General features: G+C 36.1%; 1 protein-coding gene across 1 annotated transcript in view; it reads left to right on the forward strand.

Moving 5' to 3' along the window:
* LOC102744272 (doublecortin domain-containing protein 1) overlaps positions 1 to 17,311 on the forward strand; it is a 99,375-nt gene that overhangs the window by 5,076 nt on the left and 76,988 nt on the right. Inside the window, exon 2 of the mRNA XM_006728927.3 lies at positions 448 to 513. The gene's annotated coding sequence lies outside the window, so the exon portion shown is untranslated. The remainder of the gene's footprint in view (positions 1 to 447; positions 514 to 17,311) is intronic.

Here is a 17,311-nt window from a genome sequence, read left to right on the forward strand (position 1 = left end):
AAGATTTTGTTTATTTATCTGACAGAGAGAGACACAGTGAGAGGGAACACAAGCAGAGGGAGCGGGAGAGGGAGAAGCAGGCCTCCCGCCGAGCAGGGAGCCCGATGCCATGTTCCACCCCAGGACCCCAGGATCGTGACATGAGCCGAAGGTAGACGCTTAATGACTGAGGCACCCACCTCTTTTAGAAATGATTTTTCAGGGACGCCTGGGTGGCTCAGTCGGTTAAGCGTCTGTCTGCCCCTGGCTCAGGTCATGATCCCGGAGTCCTGGGAAGGAGCCCTGTGTCCAGTGGGATGTCTCCCTCTGCCCCTCCCCACTGCTCCTGCTCTGTCTCTCAAATATATAAATAAAATCTTCAAAAAAAATAGAAATGGTTTTTTATTTTTGTGTTTTCCCCCTTACTCGTTGTCTTCACTTGATCTCTTCTCTCTCTTGTCTTTTCAGTGGTAACCATCAGTGAAAATTCATGAATTTGAGCAAGGCAGTGTACTGAGCAGGAGAGACAAAGAGGTAAATACTTTTGCTGACACCACACCTGTTGCTGTGTTTTTCTTGTTTTTTAACTTTAGTTATGTCAGTGTTCTTTCAACCTTGTTTCAGACCTTTTAGAGGTCTTTATCTTACCCAGAATTTTTGTTCCTGTCTTACTACCTTCTTCTCTGATGTTTTCATCTTTCCATGAACCTATTAAAGATACTGTCAATAATACATTTTCTGTTTCTCTTTAGTAATCGTAATAAATACCAAACATATTTCCCCTATTCTTTTTTTTAAAGCTTTTTAAATTTTATTTTATTTACTTATTTGACAGAGAGAGAGAGTGCGAGCATGAAGGGGGGAGGGGCAGAGGGAGAAGCAGACTCCCCACTGAGCAGGGAGCCGGTCCTGGGGCTCTGTCCCAGGACCCCGGTATCATGACCTGAGCCTCCCAGGACCCTGGGATCATGACCTGAGCTGAAGGCAGACGCTTAACGACTGAGCCACCCAGGCGCCCCTATATCCTTTTTTTAAAGCATTCTTCCTTCTCCATTTTAATTTTTTTAAACTGAATTTTTTTAAGTTTATTTTAGTCATGTAATTGACTCACAGAAGAAAGGTTAATCTGAATGATCAAGGGGTGTTAATTTGTCGGTTAAAATGTGTTAAACAGTTGATATGAAGTCTGTTTAAGTCAATTAGAGAGTATAATGAAGATGTTTCCAGAGTGTTATGGAACCTTTTGAAGTTAGCTTGGAATTAACTCCTATATTCAACCATGGCACCCATCTGAACATGCCGTTGCATTTAGGTTTTTAAATTTGGGTATATTCCAATAAATATGAATAGATCTACATAGTTTTTAAAAGTTTGACTTTATTACTAAGATTCTTATGTTTTGTTGTAGGAAATAAATTCATGATTCAGTTCATCAATAGCATAATGAAAAACATGATCACTCTCATATTTTTTTCAAAAATAAAATGCAACTGGACTGTATACCCAACAGAACATTACTAGGTTTTTTGTTTATGTACCTCTTTGTTTTTAAAACTAGATTAGTGTCATTATTGTAGATTTTTTAATTTACTTATTTTTATTTTTTTAAAGATTTTATTTATTTATTTGTCAGAAAGAGAGAGAGAGCACAAGCAGGGGGAGCAGTAGGCAGAGGGAGAAGCAGGCTCCCTGCTGAGCAGGGAGCCCGATGCAGGGCTCGATCCCAGGACCCTGGGAACATGACCTGAGCTGAAGGCAGACATTTAACTGACTGAGCAACCCAGGTGGCCCTACAGATTTTTTTAATACTAAGTATCTCATATAGAAAGGTAGCACTGATAAAGACATATAAAATTGGATGTGATCATTTAAAGAAATGGTTTGTTTTCCCCTCCAAAATTATTTGATGTAATATTATGAAACATTTTAGTATTGGTTAATATCTTCAAAATTTCAAATTAGTTAATGTTATGCAGAGGTTAATAATATTATGGTCAATTTTAATAGTTGGATATAATTTTTGTATAATGATAGCATTAAGATAAATGAAACATTGCAACTTCAACAGTTCAAAATCCATGGAATTATGAGAGTAAAAATCAAATTTTGAAATATATTCTTTACTTAGCATTAGGGTTGTTATTATAGTACTATTTTTTTACTTGTGTCAATTTACTAGTGATAAACACATTTAGCATTTCAGCCTCTTCTTGAAACCTTTCAGTTGAATTATTTAGAGACTGATGAAAAACAAATCTTAGATGCTAAAGGGACTTCTGCAATGATGGATTAGATGCCAAAATAATGAAACCATACGGCTTAAAAAATATACTGAAGATGTTTTCTGATAAATTTCCAAAAAATATCATATTTTTAAAATATTTTAAGCAATTCATAGTAATACTTGTTAATCTACTGTAGAAGCACCATGAGTATAGTCTTTTGTAGTTCATTAGCAATTTCTTTAATGAGTTTTTTTGTGTGATAGATAAAGTAACAGACAAATGACAGATTGTTTGCCTTTAATGATTTCCCTGTTTCAAGCCCATTACAAAGCAATTAGAAATCTGACAGCATTTTCACTCTGCATTACTGATCATCTAAAGTGATGAGGAATGAGAGGTGATGAATATTAATTGTATATTTTCATATGATTATCATAAATTATTACCTTGTCTGATGTGCTGCAGGTGAAGCAGGAGCATTAGAGAAAGACAGATATATTAATTTGAAACACTATGTGATTTTTGTCTTTGTAATATAAATCCTGATCTGCAGTGTTAGTCTCTATGAATATTAACTTATTTTTAGTTTTTATTTTGATTTGGGGTAGCATAAATTACTTTTCTTATTTCAGTACAAGAAAAGGAAAAATTATTCCATAGTACAATGTACACATATCATTTAAATTTAGCATTTTAAAAATCTAAATTAAACAATGAGATGGTTGGGGTGCTTGGCTGGCTCAGTTGGTAGAGCATGTGACTCTTGACCTCAGGATTGTGAATTTGAGCCCCATGTTGGGTGTAGAGATTATTTAAAAATAAAACCTTTAGGGGTGCCTTGGTGGCTCAGTCATTAAGCATCTGCCTTCGGCTCAGGTCATGATCCCAGGGTCCTGGGATCGAGTCCCACATCGGGCTCCCTGCTCAGCAGGAAGCCTGCTTCTCCCTCTCTCACTCCCTCTGCTTGTGTTCCTGCTCTCGCTATCTCTGTCTCTGTCAAATAAATAAATAAAATCTTTTAAAAAAAATAAATAAAATAAATAAAACCTTTAAAAAATGAGATAGTGAATTTGTTAATATGCATATATACAATATTCAGGTATATCAATACAGTGGAAGATATACTTAGAAATAGATCTTGGGTGCCTGGGTGGCTCAGTTGGTTAAGCGACTGCCTTCAGCTCAGGTCATGATCCTGAAGTCCCGGGATCGAGTCCCGCATTGGGCTCCCTGCTCAGCAGGGAGTCTGCTTCTCCCTCTCCCGCTCCCCCGTCTTGTGCTCTCTCTCTCTCTCTCAGTCTCTCTCTCAAATAAATAAAGAAAAAATCTTTAAAAAAAAAAAGAAATAAATCTTATGTTAGTCCTAGGTTAAAGTGAGGTAATCCTGCAAAAGAAATAAGAAAGTATAACAAGATGTAAAAGAAGATTTCTCTAGGTCCTCTGTTAACAATTCTTTTAGCCCCAGTCCATGGTAAATGCTAATTCCCCAGTGTCTTGCTTCAGCTGTTGTTAGGACTCATGTGCTATTGTTACTTGGTTCCCCAGCCTTGAACTTTTGGAGCAAAGATTGGTCCAAAAACTAGATGAGAATCTTTAGTACAAGGAGAATTGGCAAGCTTACACCATTTGAAATGATTAGAAATATATTTGGGGGCGCCTGGGTGGCTCAGTTAGTTAGGCGACTGCCTTCGGCTCAGGTCATGATCCTGGAGTCCTGGGATTTAGTCCCGCATAGGGCTCCCTGCTCGGCGGGGAGTCTGCTTCTCCCTCTGACCCTCCTCCCTCTCATTCTCTCTGTCTCTCATTCTCTCTGTCTCAAATAAATAAATAAAATCTTTAAAAAATATATATTTGGATTAATTTTACCAAAATAATTAATTTATATTTTGATATTTCTCTAATCATAGGTTTTAGTTGGTTATCAGTACATATTTAATGAATGGAGTTGAATTTCATTGCACTAATGATGCTGTGTCTTGTGTCAGTCTTGTCTTTTTTACCTCTTTGCTGTGGTTTGCTCCATGGCGCACATCTCTTAGAGAGGCATGCCTTCCTGGATCCATCTTTATTTATGAAGGTCATAATCTATATGATAATATGATTATAAATCAATAAAACTGAGTATATGCATCTTAGGAATCATTCTCCTTATTTTATATTTGATTATATATATTTATATAATGTATGTGTGTATATAATGTGTACATATATATATGTGTGTATATATATTTTCTCATTTTATATATATCAAGTAAAAGTGCCAGGCCTTCACAAATGAACTTTTTGTGTTCTGGAAACTTGAGGAGAGCCATCTGAAATTCATTACATATTTACTCAGTGAAAATTCAGATAGCGTAATGATAAAAGCAAATTATGAGTAAAAAAGGTTGAGATCCTTACATTTAGTAGCCCAGTTTCATAATATTTTTACTGGCTAAGCTTTCCAAATATGTTATTCTTTACATCTGATGACCTTCCAGTTTATTTTTTCTACCGGGACTTCCTTCATCCTATAATACAGTTCCAACTAGCACACTTTATAGAATCAGAAGGGTGATTCCCAATGCCCTCAACTCCTTTCTGCTCATATTCCTTATCTTAGTGTTAGTCTAGACGTCAAGTTGATTCTTTCTACAGCACAGCCAATTCTCCTTTTCCTATCTTTCTACTCCCCCCCCTTTCTTTCTATGTCTAACATACCACTAACCAACATAGCTATTTGACTTTGAGCCAAAGTCTCTACTTATAATTGGTTTTGAAATCTTATGTATTTTTCCTGTAACACCTGAGTTCATAGGAACCTGGGCTGTCCAACTGTGACACTCTTAGCAAATCAATAGCTGAGGAAACAGACACTCCTAAATTGTAAATTATAAATATTACATCTTCTCTGATAATAAGGAGTCTCTGGAACATTCTACCTTTTCTAAAATTTCTTTCTTAGTGCAAGATGCAGAACTAAATAAAAAAATGAGGTCTAATGTTTATGATTAACACTTTCACACATTATTTATATTTCCTTATTTGATCTATATAACAATTCTGTAAGGTAGGTAAGGCAGATGCTATTGTCATACACATAGGGAAATAAGACTGAGGAAGGGCGGAGGCAAGATTCAAACTCAAATTAGCTGAGTCCACCTATTATGCATTTTCTGTCACACTGCCTTAGCTCCCATATGTGAAAACTCTTCCACTAAATGGCTAAAACTATACAGATAGAAGAACTTTATAGAGTTCCCCTGTGCTATCATTCTTCCTTGTCTTTTCTTAGGGAAAATGAGCCCAAGAAAATTTAGGATTTGCCCCAGGCCCTGCTCAAAACTAAGATCACAACCCTAGAATTTCTTGGGTTAGTTCCAGAGGTCTTTCCTTTCCACTGCACTGCCTTCATGTTTTCTGAATCTACATGATTATTTTCTTTATTTTTTCTTCAGCTATTAAAATAAATTATTGATTATAGTCCTGGCTTGGGAAATATAAGTATTCCCCCCTGTTTTTAGTATTTGTTAGTAATAAAATGAAGTCAGTTTTATCTGGCAAAACTTTTTCATAATGTAGAAACATTCTGGAATATTGTGAGAGTGGAAGAGAGGGATGTGACTGGTTTGTGTTGGGAGAGTGCAGGAGAGGAAGGTTGGAGTTGTTACTTGCTCCCATTTCCTTCTTTTTTTTTTTTTAAGATTTATTTATTTTAGAGAGCAGGGAGGGACGGAGGGAGAAAATCCTCAAGCAGACTCCCCGCTGAGCTTGAGGTGGGGCTCAATCCCAGGACCCCAAGACCATGCCCCAAACCGAAATCAAAAGAGTCTAATGCTCAACCAACTGAGCCACCATGCACCCCGCCCCATTTCCTTCTTGATTACCCGCATAGATAATGTCCCAGGGACACTTTCCTCTCTAACTTGGGAGCATCTCTGATTGATTGTTTACATGGTATTTAGGGTTAGAAAAATAGTTAGGGTCAAACAAACAATTCAGGGATCAGATTTTTTTCTTCCTAAGGTATATAAATGTAAATAGTAACAGAAGCTGGGAAAACAAGGGTATTAATTACATAATGAGGAACAACAATTCTCCTAGTACAATAGGCAGCTTAGTTCAACATAGCAGTTGCTTCTTGTCTGATTCTGTATTAGAGACCAGATTTTTTACTTCCTTTTTCAACTGGTGCCTCTTTCCACCATAGTTATTCTTCTGACCCATTTGTGTAATTAGTTGGTTGGTCATATGACACAGAGACTTCTCTCCTTGAAAATTGGGTTCATTTCTTGACTCCACACACTTGATCTTCTTTACATATCTCCCTTTTCTAACCAAATAACAGCAATTCTTCACACTATTCAAGTTTTGAGTGTTTTTATGAGCACTTCTATTTAAATACCATTCCATTACTTATCACTTTCTCTAGTCATAGAAAATCCTTTTAATTTTATTCACAAAGCATTCCCTCTTTCCTTCTCAAAATTTCTACCTAAAATGGATTTATATCTTGTCCCAATGCAGCATCACTTAGTTGAAGCAACAAGCCATTTAAGATCCCTAGGGAAAAGAAGGGTCAACAAATTGGAAAGAAAACTAAGGAAATAAACTTTAAAATTTTGAGACATCTCAGGGATCTGACATGGTGGAGCTAAATATAAAAGAGGTCAAGATTGGGGCGCCTGGGTGGCTCAGTCATTGGGCATCTGCCTTTGGCTTGGGTCATGATCCCAGGGTCCTGGGATCAAGCCCTGCATGGGGCTCCCTGCTCGGCAGGGATCCTGCTTCTCCCTCTCCTACCCACCCTGCTTGTGTTCCCTCTCTCACTGTGTCTCTCTCTGTCAAATAAATAAATAAAATCTTAAAAAAAAAAGAGGTCAAGATTCTTGACTAGTCATCAATAAAGAGTTCTGAAACAGATCCTCAGGAGAGAGGAAGTGTGTCAATAGTCATTGGTTTAGCAATGAAGACAGTTTTTACATTCTTTTCTTCTTAACCGTTTTTGCTTACCCTGAATTGGAGAATAGAATAAAAAGTCTTACAACCCTGAAATAGACTACACTATTCACTTCTTACTTGACAATATGACCTGTCCCATTCTATCAGAAAAAAAAGATATTAAGTTCATTTGGCATATGTGGCCTTTGAGATATTATGTTGGTTGTTTTCCAGTATTTTATGCCCTTCTGGGTGTTACTAATTGGTTGTTTAATTTGTTATTGCATGTTCCCAGGTTAAACTAAGCTGTCTGATTGCCAAATCATGTTTCTCTTGTTTTAAAGATGGGTATGTTTTCCCTTTTCCAGTCTCCAGGGATATTATCCCGCCATTTTAAGACAGTAAAAGGAGAGGGATATAGTTTAAAAGATAGGGAGGAAAGAGGACTGACAAGATTTTTTTTTTCCTTTTGCACTAGTCACATCATCTGTGTAACTTATTCTATTCCAATAGTCATAAAAGTTGACTAATATCTTAATTCATTTTTCGGACTTCTTAAAGTTTAAATTTACTATCTCCCTCAAGAAAAAACTTGATTTCTCTTCAATAAGAATAAGTGGGATCATATCTATGCGTGATGAGGATGTTGCTCTCACAGGCTAGTTCAGTCTTCCTCAGCCATTACAGCACATGGCTTCTCCATCAAGGAGTTAGCACAAGGTAAGCCCCACGGCACTGCTTTGTCTCCTCTTATTTGGCACTCTGCCTAGATGGTGATCTTTTAAAATTTTGAATTCTCACTCTAAGAGAATGTTACATGATAGCTGTTACTGAAACAAATTGGAAGTCCAAATTACTGTAATTGGATTTGAAGGATTTGTTTCCCAGTAATAATTGAGCAATCTTCCTGTTCTGTTTTGGTTGGCTTACCTCAGTAACTTTCAATAGATTTCAAATTTGACATCATGGCCTATCACACCGCCCCTCTCCAACCCTATAAAATGTATGGTAAGTCCTCTTTAGCTGTAAGTATAAAACTCAGAACACTTTATCAATATCCTTTTTGTGACTACTAGGATATCTGTAAACAGGAAGATTGTATTTTAATGAAGGGAGAGGAGAAAGGAAAGAACTCTTTGAAATCCAATTTAGCACATTGGCATAAATATTTTCAGATCATTTATTCACACAGTAGCTCATAGGTTAGTATTGAACTTCTTGGGCTTCTTTGTGATCAACAGAGCTTTCAGCTTTCCATGGTCAAGTGCTACATTTAATGCATGGCAATAATAAAACTTATGCAAAATAAAAGGGAATTTCATGCTTGGGAGGAAAAGAATTTTATGCAATTTTATCCTTACCTTAAGAACTGACCATTAAAGTAATCTAAAACGAAAGGAGTTTTTTTTCCTATCTTCATTTTGGAAAATTGACATAAAAACCTTAACATTTCCCATATGGCATTTTAAAACTTTTTTGAGCCTACTCTATTGCTGCATGATAATCTTTTATTTCTAAAGAATTAGATGTTTCTCTCTCTCAAAGGAGAGGTAAAGCAAGAGCTGAATAATCCTTTACCTATAAAATATGCATATTTATGAAAAAAGTGTATACATTTGAAAAATGGAACGTATTTTTATGCTATTTATTTGTTACTATGGCAACCACCACACTGCCTAGTATTTATGTTGTCTAAGATTCAGAGCACGTCTTCAAAAAAAATAAATATGCCAGAACTATGTACTGTATTTATTTTGAAGCTTAGAAAAATATTTATTCTAATGCCTATTTTTTAAGAAAAATAGCAATAAATAATGTAAACTTCAGCCTGGTTTAAATGGCACCTTTTCCAGTGTATGTTTTTAAAATCAGAATAATTACATTTTTTTCCTTGTTATAAAAATCAGAATAAAGAATAGAAATAATGAATTTTTAAAAAAGATTTTATTTATTTATTTGACAGAGAGATAGAGCCAGAGAGCACATGCAGGGGGAATGGCAGAGGGAGAGAGAGAAGCAGGCTTCCCACAAAGCAGGGAGCCCGATGCTATGTTGGGCTCCATGCAGGGCTCCATCCCAGGCCCCTAGGATCATGACCTGAGCCGAAGGCAGATGCTTAACCAACTGAGCCACCCAAGAGCCCCTAGAACAATGAATTTTTAAAACTCATGAGTCAGGCCCTGGGTGCCTCAATCATTAAGCGTCTGCCTTCGGCTCAGGTTATGATCCCAGGGTCCTGGGATCAAGCCCCACATCGGGCTCCCTGCTCAGCGGGAAGCCTACTTCTCCCTCTCCCACTCCCCCTGCTTGTGTTCCCCCTCTTGCTGTGTCTCTCTCTCTGTCAAATAAATAAATAAAATCTTTAAAAAAACAAACCAAAAAAACCCTCATGAGTCAATCTTAAAAGGTAGTCTCTTGATTTTTATTTTTATGACTTAATATTTTGATTCATAAATTTCTGAAAATATAAAACAAGAACACTTAGATATTTAATGTTAGCTACATAAATCAGAAAATATAAATGGTTTGCATTTCTGATTGCAGATGGTTCTTTGATATCTATGAATAAAAGATTTATATTTTGCATGTGAAATGAAAGGCATGGTTATTATTATTTTTCTTAGTTTATTTAAATTATTTTCTGACATGTGTGATACATAAATAGAATTTCTTAATGTTAAACATCAGAATGGAAGTTATGAAGCATAAAATCAGACATGTTTCATGTCACGTATTACCTGTTAAGAAAAACTGCAATACAACATTTAAGTACAACAGAATAGTGAGCATATTGTCTCTGATACTTGTAAATAGGATGGATCTGCAGTTTCACAGTTTATGTTGACAGTATCTTTGTGGGAAATGTAATTATCAAATGAATTATAACATGTCCTAGTATTAAGATTATTAATAGTAATTTTAATTGCCTTTTTGAAGATAATTGGATATGTTCTCATAAGTATATGGGAAAGGGGGTATTGGGCTAATTAGATATTTTGAACTCAGTTATCTTTAAAATATCTAGAAGTTTAACATATATGTTTTATATTTTAGGAATTTCTTCTTTTAAATGAATGGCTTCTAAGTAGAATTAAAAATAATTTATAGTCCATAAAAATCTCTCTGATTATCCCTTAATATTCCTCGAGTATTAATATGATGAAAACTTTAAATAATGATAGTTTTAAAAATTAAATTTTCACTACCAGTTAGAAAATAACTCTACAATTGGTCTGGTAAAGAGATAATATTTTATTCTAGTAATGGGTACTACTATATGGGTGTTCATATGCTATTTTTTGGTAGCTTTAGAAATCAGTACATTTCTTTTTTTTTTTTTTTAAAGATTTTATTTATTTATTTGACAGAGAGAGACACAGCAAGAGAAGGAACACAAGCAAGGGGGAGTGGGAGAGGGAGAAGCAGACTTCCCGCCAAGCAGGGAGCCTGATGCGGGGCTCGATCCCAGGACCCTGGGATCATGACCTGAGCCGAAGGCAGACGCCCAATGACTGACCCACTCAGGCGCCCCAGAAATTGGTACATTTCTAAAAAGAAATCCAATTTGGAAATACACATCAACAGCCTTAAAATTGTTCATACACTTTGATCTGGGAATTTAACTTCTAAAGCTTCTTTTAGTTAGGAACTTTTCTGTGGTAGGGTCAAAGGTGCATGGAAACCACAGCTTTATTTACAATAGGAAGCATTTGGAGCAACTAGCTAGGATATTTAAAAAATAATAAAAAATTATGTTTTCAACAAGTATTTAATAACATAAAAATATTCTCATTCAGTGAACACAAGTGTACATATACATAAACTATATATTTAATGTGGTCACACTTTGTTTAAAGAAAAGGTTATAGATTTGCCTGGGTGGCTTGGTCGGTTAGGTGTCTGCCTCCTGCTCAGGTCATGATCCCAGGGTCCAGGGATCGAGCCCTACATTGGTTTCCCTGCTTGGCAGGGAGCCTGCTTCTCCCTCTCCCTCTGCCTGCCAATCCCCCTGCTTGTGTGCTCACTCTCTCTCTCTGTCAAATAAATAAATAAAATCTTTAAAAAAAATAAAAAATAAAGAAAAGACTATATCTCAGGGCGCCTAGGTGGCTTAGTTTAAGCGTCCAACTCTTCGTTTTGACTCAGGTCATGATCTCCTGGGTCATGAGATCCAGCCTCATGTGGGGCTCCACGCTCAGCGGGGAGTTGGCTTAAAGATTCTCTTCCTCTGCCCCTCCCCGTGCTCGTGCTCACTCACATGCTCTCTCTCTCTCTCTCAAATAAACAAATAAATCTTAAAAAAAAAAGAAAAGATTGTATCTCTGTAAAATCATAGATGAAAGCCTGAAAACAAATATTCAAAAATTATAATAGTGGCTAACTCCAAGGGTAAGAGATTATAAGAGACTTTTCTTTTTTTAGACTTTTTTCTCTAATCTTAATATGGGTATTTCAGTAATAACTCCAATTATCATCAAATTGTTTTTAATAGGACAAGTTAATTAAAATTGTGTTTATATTCATTAATGAAAATTTAGCTAATGGAGAAGTAATGTTGTCTTGTTCAACATTGAATTCATTGTCTATTTAAAGTCTGGGAATAGTTAGTACTTAATAAATATTTGATGGTTTGAATGGAATAATGGTGGGATCAGGAATTAGCAAAGTGGTTTTAGGGAGAACACATATGGAAGACCACAAAGATGCCTTCTTCATGTTTAAGTAAACTTTATTTATCATAACAATGGGTGACAGGATAATAAAGTAATAAGAATATGCAACAACTGTTCTGCTAACCATAGTTCTGGTAGCATAGAATAAGGCAAAACCTGGATGGCTGGATTTATCCTAGTACATTTAGTTTGTATAGTTGTATAATTATTGCTATTAGAACAAAACATTCCAGCAGGAAAAATAACTTACTTGAGAGTCTGGGACTCGAGTACTTAACCCTCCAACTTTTTTTCCCAATTGAACAATTATTTTTATAAAACAAATTTCGATAAAACAGGTTTCCTCTGAAATACAACTATTATAAAATTAGAAAAATAGACTGTTCCACAGTAAGCTATATTTCTATTGCTGAAAATGTCATTTTAATAATAATTAGCAATCTAGGTGATTAATACATATTTTACATGTTTATACAACACCAAAAAGTACATTTAATGAAGAAATCAAGTGTCTTCCTTCAGTGAATTGAGTAATCAGCCTTTTGGACAAACTGTGTGGGAGATGAGCCTTTACAAAGTAAGATATCTGAAAAGGTAGCCTTCCACACGTCTCCTAATAAGATCATTATCTTGACAGTATTTTAATATACCTGAGAGCAACCACAAAGTATAATGACTTCCACTGTGGTACAGAGACATTGTTTCAGCATTGGGGAGAAGTTAATGGAAATTAAATCAATGAGGCCAAATCAGGTGACAAGAAGTACAGTATTCCACTGCTAGAATGCTACAGTAGTCCTCAGTGGACAGATATACGTTCTGACTAGGTGAAATATAGCCAAGAGCTCTACCTAAGGATTTCCAAATATGCATTGCTTGGGACTGGCCTTTGGAGGTTAAATCTGATGCTTGGTTCATTAAATATGTACAAGCCATCTCTGTTGGAAACTAGAGAACAATGACCTGAAGCCTTTTTTAAAATTAAGACTTTAATTTTTTAGAGCAGTTTAAGATTCATGGCAAAATTGAAGGAAAGGTATAGAGATTTCCCATAAAACCCCTACCCCCACACATACATAGTCACCCCCATTGTCAATATCCTCCACCAGAGGTATATTCGTTATAATTGATAAACCTACATTGACACATCATAATCAGCTGGAGTCCATAGTTTACATAGGGTTCACTCTTGGCATTGTGTATTCTAAGGGCTTGGACAAATGTATCCATCATTATGGTTTCATATAAGATATTTTCACTACCATAAAAGTCTTCCTTGCTCTATTTATTCCTACCTCCCCATGCCCCTAACAACCACTGATCATTTTAATGGCTCCACAGTTTTGCCTTTTCCAGAATGTCATGTAGTTAGAATCATAGAGTACATGGACTTTTCAGATTGGCTTCTTTCACTTAATAGTAAGGTCCCTCCATGTCTTTTCATGACATAGTAGCTCATTTATTTTATTTAATTTTTATTACTTGTTTTTTAATTAAAATTTTTTAAATTTTTTAATTTAAATTCAATTTAGTTAATATATAGTATATTATTAGTTTCAGAGGTAGCATTTAGTGATTCATCAGTTGCATATAACACCCAGTGCTCAATATATCATTTCATAGTTTTTCATGTACCTACTGAATTCAGAACATCTTAGTTGCTTTCAAAATTTAGCAATTATGAGTAAAGCTGCTATCAACATCCAGGTGCAGGTTTTTTGTGTGGACATAAGTTTTCAAATCCTTTAATAGATACCAAGAAGCACGATTGCTGAATCATGTGGTAAAAGTATGTTTACTTTTCTAAGAAACCACCAAACTGTCTTGATAACTGGCTGTATCATTTTTGCATTCTCACCAGCAATGAGTGAGAATTCCTGTTCCTCCACGTTCTTGTCAGTATTTGGTGTTGTCAGTGTTGTGGATTTTGGTCATTCTACTAGGTACGAAGAGGTACCTCAGTGTTGGTGTAGTTCGCATTTCCCTGATGTCATATGATGTGGAGCATCTTTTCATATGCTTATTTGCCATCTGTATATCTTATTTGGTCAGGTTCAAAGTCTTGGACCCCTTTTAATCAGGTTGTTTTCTTACTGCTTGAGCTTTAAGAGTGATTTTTATATTTTGGATAACAGTCGTTTATCAGATATACCTTTTGTAAATATTCTCTCCCAATTTGTGGCTTGTCTTCTCATTCTCTTGATGCTGTCTTTTAGTGAGCAGAAGTTTTAATTTTTTTTTAAGATTTTATTTTTAGGGGTGTCTGGGTGGCTCAGTTGTTAAGCTTCTGCCTTTGGCTCAGGTCATGATCTCAGGGTCCTGGGATCGAGCCCCGCATAGGGCTCTCTGCTCAGTGGGGAGTCTGCTTCTCCCTCTCCCACTTCCCCTGCTTGTGTTCCCTCTCTCGCTGTGTCTCTCTCTGTCAAATAAATAAATAAAATCTTTAAAAAAAAAAAGATTTTATTTTTAAGTAACCTGTACACCTAACATGGGGCTTGAACTCACAACCCCGAGATCAAGAGTCTCATGCTCTACCGACTGAGCCAGCCAGGTGTCCCAGAAGTTTTTAATTTTAATGAAGTAGTCTATTCTATTATTTCTTTCATGGATTGTGCCTTTGGTGCTATAGCTAAAAAGTCATTGCCATACCCAAGGCCATCTATGTTTTCCCCTATTTCATATTCTAGGAGTTTTATAGTTTTGTTTTACATTTAGTTTGATTCATTTTGAGCTAATGTTTGTGAAGGATATGAGGTCTGTGTTTAGATTCTTTTTTTGTTTTGTTTTCAAGTGCATGTCCAGTTGCTCTAGTACTACTTGTTGAAAAGATTATCTTTATGCCATTGTATTGACTTTGCTCCTTTGTCAAAGATAATTATGGGTCTATTCTTATGTGGATCTATTTCTGGGCTTTTTAGGTATTTCTCATATAGATCTTGTACATATTTTATTAGATTTATACTTCAATATTTCATTTTTTTAATGATGTTATGTTAATCACCATACATTACATCATTGGTTTTTGATGTAGTGTTCCATGATTCATTGTTTGTGTATAACACCCAGTGCTCCATTCAGTATGTGCCCTCTTTAATACCCATCACCAGGCTAACCATTGCCCCCACCCCTTCCCCTCTAGAACCCTCAGTTTGTTTCTCAGAGTCCATAGTCTCTCATGGGTCGTGTCCCCCTCCAATTTCCCCCCCTTCATTTTTCCCTTCCTGCTATCTTCTTCTTTTTTTTTTTTTAACATATAATGTATTATTTGTTTCAGAGTTCACTATTTCATTTTTGAGTGCTAATGTAAGTAGTAATGTTTTTTTAAATTCAAGTATAATTAATATACAGTTAGATTAGTTTCAGGTTTACATTATAATGATGTAACAATTGTATATGTTTCTGAGTGCTCATCAAGTTAACTGTACTTTTAATCCCCTTCATTTCTTTCACCCATACTTCCACCTACCTCACTCTGGCAACCACCAGTTTGTTCTCTGTATTTAAGAGTCTGTATTTTTGTTTGATTCTTTTTCCTTTGTTCATTTGTTTTCTTTCTTTTTTTTTCTTTTAAGTACTCTCTATGCTCAACCTGGGGCTTGAACTCATGACCCCGAGATCAAGAGTCATATGCTCCACTGACTGAGCCATCCAGGCCTCCCTGTTTTGTTTCTTAAATTCCATATATGAGTGAAATCATATGTTCTTCTTTCTCTGACGGACTGATTTCACTTAGCATTAATATCCTCTAGGTCCATCCATGTCGTTGCAAATGGCAAGGTTTCATTCATTTTTATGGCTGAGTAATATTCCTTTATATATATATAAAGTAATATCCATTCCATATTTTAATCCATTAATCTATGGATAGATTTTTATCCATTCACCTATGGATGGACACTTCCATACTTTGGCTATTGTAAATAATTGCTATAATAAACATAGGGCTTCATTTTTTCTTTTCAAATTAGTGTCTTCTTTGGGTAAATACCCAGTAGTGGAATTACCAGATGTGAAGCCTTTTAAGATGATGGTATTTCCATACTTCTTGTCTTCTTGCTTTATATCTTTCTGCCACATGAGTGCTTTCCTTTCCTTCTATCTCCAGCCCACTAGAAGCACCATATAATGTGAGTTTGAATATTCAATTCTGCTATACAAGATAAAAAAACAAATGGGATGATGACACTCATAAGAAATGTTGAGCATCTGGGTGGCTCAGTCGGTTAATCATCTGCCTTTAGCTCGGGTCATGATCCCAGGGTCCTGGGATGTAGCCTCACAACAGGCTCTGCTCAGCAGGGAGTCTGCTTCTCCTCTCCCTCTGCCCCTCCCCCTCGCACGCCCGCACTCTCTTTCACTCTCTCTCAAATAAGTAAATAAAATCTTTTTTAAAAAAACCACTTTGGTTTGTATTTCTAACAGATAATACATTTTTTTAAGTCACAAGCATAAAATTGTTATTTTATTTGCCATTTTTTTTAAAGATTTTATTTATTTATTTATTTATTTATTTAGAGGAAGGGCGAGAGAGCACAAGCAGAGCCTGACATGGGCTCAATCCCACAACCCTGAGATCACGACCCCAGCTGTAATCAAGAGTCAGATGCCTAATAAACAGAGCCACACAGGCACCCCTATTTGCCATAATACCATTACCCATAATATCCAAAACTGAGTGTTGTACCCAATAGCAAATAACTTATGAAGACAAATATGCCCAATAAATTTTTAACAGATAATATATATAACAATACCATTTATTCATACCCAATAAAATAATTTCCTTAGTATCTATAATACCCAGTTTGTATTTAAATGTCAACAATTGCCTCAAAAATTTTTCTTATTAAAGTTAGTTTGTTTGGGGTTCCTGGGTGGCTCAGTCGTTAAGCATCTGCCTTTGGCTCAGGTCATGATCCCAGAATCCTGGGATCGAGCCCTGCATTGGGCTCTCTGCTCTGCAGGAAGCCTGCTTCTCCCTCTCCCACTCTCCCTGCTTGTGTTCCCTCTCTTGCTGTCTCTCTCTCTGTCAAATAAATAAAATCTAAAAAAAAAAAGTTAGTTTGTTCAAATTGGGATCTAAACAAGGTTTATGAATTGTGTTTGGTTGATATAATTCTTAGTCTCTTTTCACCTGTAACATTTCTCCATCTTTATTTTCAGTGTCATGTCATTTAACACGTTTTTCTACCTCCAGTATTTCTCACAAACTAGAAGTTAGATCTAGAGACCTGGGTACATTTTTGGGTAGGCGATGACATGGCACTTATGCATGTGCGTGCTCACATCTTTTTTCTCATTGGTTAGTTTTAAAGTACAGCTGTTTCTTTTTTTTTTTTTAAGATTTTATTTATTTGAGAGAGAGAGAGCTCAGGAGCAGTGTGAGGGACAGAGGGAGAAGCAGACTCCCACTGAGCAGGGAGCCCAATGCAGGACTCGATCCCAGGACCCTGGGATCATGACCTGAGCTGAAGGCAGACACTTAACCAGCTGAGCCACCCAGGCGCCCCTCTC

Source organism: Leptonychotes weddellii, chromosome 11, assembly GCF_054177405.1.
Source record: "Leptonychotes weddellii isolate Sample4059 chromosome 11, ASM5417740v2, whole genome shotgun sequence".
Lineage (NCBI taxonomy): Eukaryota > Metazoa > Chordata > Mammalia > Carnivora > Phocidae > Leptonychotes > Leptonychotes weddellii.